Source organism: Sceloporus undulatus, chromosome 8, assembly GCF_019175285.1.
Source record: "Sceloporus undulatus isolate JIND9_A2432 ecotype Alabama chromosome 8, SceUnd_v1.1, whole genome shotgun sequence".
Taxonomy (NCBI): Eukaryota; Metazoa; Chordata; class Lepidosauria; order Squamata; family Phrynosomatidae; genus Sceloporus; species Sceloporus undulatus.
Window position 1 is genome coordinate 2,934,146 of NC_056529.1, and position 5,563 is coordinate 2,939,708.

The 5,563-nt window shown below is 40.6% G+C and overlaps 1 non-coding gene across 1 annotated transcript; it reads right to left on the reverse strand.

Moving 5' to 3' along the window:
• Positions 1-1,229: 1,229 nt before the first annotated feature.
• TRNAL-CAG lies at positions 1,230-1,312 on the reverse strand. The gene has a single exon. It is a non-coding gene; the product is annotated as a tRNA-Leu (tRNA).
• Positions 1,313-5,563: the final 4,251 nt, after the last annotated feature.

Sequence of the window (5,563 nt, forward strand, 5' to 3'; positions counted from 1 at the left end):
GAGGAGGAGGAGGAGGAGGAGGAAAAAGGATGAAGAAGAGGGAGGAGGAGGAGGAAGACAAAGAGGAAGAGGAGGAAAAGAGGAAGGGAGGAGGAAGGAGAGGAGGAGGAAGAAGAGTAGGGATAGGAAGATGAAGAAGAGGAAGAAGAAGAGGAGGAGGAGGGAGAATTCCTATAAAATCAGCATACATTTTAAAAAAGGTTTTTATGACCCTCGGTTTTGGAGATTCGTGTAACTGACAGGTCACCCAACCAAATAATAACCAGGGCTGACCCTGCTTAGCTCCCAGACCAGAAGGAATCTGGTGCCTTTGCCCACATTGACACGGCAGTCTGGCAGCCTTTAAGGAAAGGGATGGAGCTGTCCCATCAGTTCGTTGGTTCAAAGCCCTGGTCCCCAAACGTTGGTCCTCCAGGTGTTTTGGACTTCATCTCCCAGAAGCCCCTTTTCCAGTTTGGATGAAGTTCAGGGATCCTGGGAGCAGAAGCCCAAAACATCTGGAGCACCGAAGTCTGGGAATCGTTCGTTCAAAGGACGGTCGCTAGGTGGCGCCAAAGGCAGGGCTGCAGAGGCTCCAAAGGCTTGGGCTTTCTTACATTTGGTTTCCTTTCCAGTATCAATATCTATTGCATTTGCACACAGATATAGATATGACTCTATCTGTCTATCTATCTGTCTGTCTGTCTATCTATCTATCTATCTTACCAAACTTGGTAATTTTATTTGGGTTTTTTTATAATTTGGTTTTCTTTCCAATATCAATATCTTTTGCATTTGCATATAGATAGATAGATAGATAGATAGATAGATAGATAGATAGATAGATAGATAGATAGATAGATTACTAAGCTTGTTTTTATTTAATATTTGTTTTCCTTTCCAATATCAATATCTATTTCATTTGGAGATATATATATATATATATACTGTATATATAAATATACACACACACATGCATACACACAAGATAGATAGATAGATAGATAGATAGATAGCGTGTGTATTGTATATATGTGTGTGTATATATATTCCAGGCTTGGGTTTTTTAATATTTGGTTACCTTTGCAATATCAATATCTATTTCATTTGGATATATATATATATATATATATATATATATTACTAGGCTTGGGTTTTTTTAATATCTGGTTTCCTTTCCAATATCAGTATCTTTTGCATTTGGATCAAGAACAAAGAAAACGTGTCTTTTTGCAAAAGGAGAGCCTTGCTGTCAGAAGTGGGATTCGAACCCACGCCTCCAGGGGAGACTGCGACCTGAACGCAGCGCCTTAGACCGCTCGGCCATCCTGACGGGCTGATTGGCTCCCCGCTTCCTTTTAGACAAGGGATTCGGCAAAGAGTGAAGGACAGGCTGCCCAAAATGCGCATGCGCACTTGATTTCCCCTTGTTCTCGCTTTGCAGTATGCAAAGCTCCAAGTCAAGCTGGGCTTAGTGCTCTTTTGGCTTTTGCTTTTAAGAATGCAAAGCACTGCTGCTGTTCTTGATCCCAGTGGCCTAGGAAAGCAATCTGGGATCTTGCAGAGAAAGGCATAAGAGCTGCAGAAATAAATAAATTAAAGACAAAAATGCCTCCTTTTAAAAATGCACTAAAAAAAAGTAACTTCTTAAGGCTGCATCTGCACTACAGAAATAATCCAATATTTTTTTCCTTCTAGAGTAATAGGGTTTAATTGTTAAATAAAGGATGATTTATTTATGGTATCTATGCTGTTATTATAGAGGATTGGTTAGAACAGCCAGAGAGAGATATATATCGGCTAGATATTATCGATAAGCCAACCTGTGGGAAACGTAGGAAAACAGTCAAAAGCAGGAAAAGAAGGCGCGATGATGCCACGATGGCTAGACGGGAGAGAGATAGAGAGAGAGAGACACACACACACACACACACACACACGGAGAAAGGGTGTAGTCGATAGAGAAGGGATAAAAGAGGTGAGGTAAGGTAGCAAAACAACAAATGCTGTGTGCATGCGTATACACACACACAAGTATAGTGTGAGCGCGGGAGGGAGAAGACGAGAGAGATAGATATAATAGAATGATTGAGATTGGGTGAGAAGTGTAGTCTAAGTGAGCGAGAGCAGGAGAGGAGATATACCAGACTTTGAGATATTTAGAGGATTGTAAGATCTGATATATTATTTTATATTGGAGATAGAGAAAAGTAGATTTTATAATTCTTTGTAGAGAGATTTATATTAGTTAGAATCTATTTATGTATATTATTTATATTTTTCTATATATATTATCATTGTATCTATGTATTTCTATAATTATATATATATTATAAAATTATTGTATATATATTAATATAATTATATATATTATATATATAATTATTTTATATTATTTTATATTTATATTATATATATAATTGTGTGTGTGTATAAAACATATTATATATAATTGTATTTGTGTGTGTGCACACACATATATATCTACAATTATATATATAAAATTTATAAGATTATGAAATTCATGTAGGAATGTATGCGCTGCACATAGCGCATGAGGCGAAAGCAGCCACAGCCACATGAGGGCAGCATTAATGAAACCCAGGGCTAGGAAATACTGTAGACCCTTTTTGGGGATGTTTTTCCTTGCTTTGCAGAAAGGTTTGGTGCTTGATACCTTCAGGCTTCTCCTGAAAAGCTCAGGTGCAAAAGGCAGCATCATGTGCATTTCCCCTGTTTCTGCTCATCTCTGTTCAGTGTGCAGTTTCCTCCAAGTAGTAAAGTAATGAGAAATGAATGAATGAATGAAATTTTATTCCTAGACCGCTATTCCTTGCAGATCACAGCGGTTTACAAAACACCATCGAAACCAATACAAAGTGACGACCCATAGCCCAACAATACAAAAACCCACCCATACCATTTAAAAACAATACAAAAATTCTAAAAACAATCCATACAATCATTCAATCTAAAACCAGTTAAAAACCTATATAGAAAGGAGGCTATTAGGCTGCTGGAGGGAATGGGGGATTATATCTGCAAAGGGATCCGTATCCAAAATACTTCATTGACTTTCCAGTGTAGTGCTGGCCTGCCAAGAAGACTTCACCTGTCTTTGGTTTCCATCCGGGTTTTTCCCTTCTTTGAGAGTCGGGTGGAAAAGGGGAACTCCGGAGTTCAACAGAAACCCCCGTAATGATGCTTTTCAGTCCATTCCCTGCCAAAAGGGCAGCGGGATTTTAGGACCCGCCAAACAGCCGCCACCAAAAATAGTCTTGTTTCCTGTTTTTCGTGGAGGAAAGTATTGTTTTGGGTTTCTGCTGAAAAGCACCAATGCAAAAGGCGAGAGGATTAAAATAAAACCACGCACTATTTATGACCCTTGCCACAAGCGAGGCAGACTCCTCGGTCGTAGTATTGCATTTCCATATATATATATATATATATATATAAAAAATATATACAGTTCCAGTGGAAACTGACCCTCCTTCTAAGCCCTTGCAACAAACTGATCAACCTCAGCAATCTCACTTTTTGGACATTTCACCCCACAACTTTGTCTCATTCCCACTATCTTTTAAACCAGATCAGTTTGAATCAGTTTAAATAACCCTGGTTTACACTTGAATTAATTTGCGGAAGCGATTCGGAGAGGAGGGGGGCATGCACTAGACCCATTTAACCCACGTCTTTTTGACGCTGATTTTTCCCCGTGTCTTTTTGGATCAAGTGTGAACCAGATGCTCATCAGAATCAATTTAACTTTGCCCTTCATATGGCTGGAGTGGGTCCATTTTGAACCAATTCATTCGTGAATGTGAACCACAATTGGGTTATTTTATTTTATTTTGCAGCAAGAAAACACTCCGCTGTCGAATCGATCCATCGGTTCGGATTGCAAACCGATTTATTTGTAAGTGGGAACGAGGCCCTTGAAAACATCCCTTTCCAAGGAGTGCAATGGATCATGGTTGATTTAATTGCTCCTTGGCCAGGAAGAGATCTCTACACATCCTCAGAGGCTCCCTTTCTTCTGAAAGCCAGTATGCAAAAGAAGAGGTGAGTCAATGGTGGCTTCTGGCTTTCGTGGCAATAGCACGGCGAACCCATACTCACTTTCAGCCTAAAGTTTGAGACAGATGGTTCGGCACCTTGGATAGCTTTGGTGAAGTTCAGACTAAAATCCGGACCAGATTCAGCAAGAGGATGCCAATGTGTTCTTGCAAGGAGAGCCCCAGCCAGATTTCACATGGCCTGAAACCTATTGGTTTCTTCCATGCAGAAGAGTGCAAACTGGACCGGAGGAAGGCAATGGCGATCCTTCTCTGAACATATCTTTCCAAGAAACACCATCTTGTATAGGGGTTTCATTGCTGGACTTGGATTTCGTGGAGACCCGGGTTCAAATACCCGCACAGCTAAGGACCATGGGCATTGCTGGGAAAGGGATTGTAAACCTTGGAGAGCCCCTGCCAGTCATTTGCTAAGAAGACTCAAAAGCCTGGCTTCCTTCTGTGAGCGTTCGGAAAAACAGGAAGAGTTTAGCTTCTTCTGAAATCAGCTTCTGAGTATCTGGACCGTTCTGTTGAACCATGGAGGCTCCTGGAAAGGATTTTTCAATTTCCATTAATAACATGAAACATTTAGGAACTAGGTCCCCGTGGTCCATTCCTCCATTGGCAAAGATTTAATCCTGCTATAATTGCATTGCAAAGTTTATAGCACATTGATACCACTTTAACGGACACTTCTGCATCCGATAAAATCCTGGGGTTTGTAGTCTGGCAAGGATTGGCTATAGGGCTTTCTAGGGCTTTCCCCAAAAGTACAGCGCCAAAGTAGAGGAGAGTAACCTAAAGTAGAGGAATCCAAGTTTCTTTCCAAACTACAAATCCCAGGGTTGTATTGGCACTTTAAGGAGGGGTGAAACTAATCACAGTTGTATCATTGTTGTCCAAAAACCAGGTCTCTAATGGCCCCTTGTATTTAATATCAAATTAATATTAAAAGGGGAGCTGGGGGCAGGTGACCTAGGAATGCCGTATATATGGGACTATAAGTCGACCTCATGTATAAGTTGAGGGCAAGTTTTGGGGCCAAAATTATGGATTTTGCTATGACCTGTGGATAAGTCGAAGATAAAATTGAGGGGCAAAGGATCTAAAAGGATCTAAACAAAACTTGCTGGGAAAACCCCAGGATAGGTTCGCCTAACTCCAGCATGACTTTCAGGCAAGCAAAGCCAGTAGATACTCATTCCATTTGGCAACCGAAAAACAAGTTTCCGCTTGCAAAAGAATGGTGCCAAGGCCCCTGTATCTTTCAAAACGCTGCGGAAAATAAGAAAGTTCTCTTGTTCTCTTCTTTTTTTGCAGAATTCGGACAGCCATCGGCGCCTTGCCCTCCTTCTTTTGCGTGCGGAAACTTGTTTTCGGTGTCTAAAACCGAACAAATGAAGTTGGCTTGTTATGTAAGAGTGAGGCGATGTGTATAAATCCTTCTGTAGCACATTCTGTTATCCATTGCACCCAGGGATGGATAAGGACAAGACAAAACCCTAAACTGGATTCAAGTTTAAGCA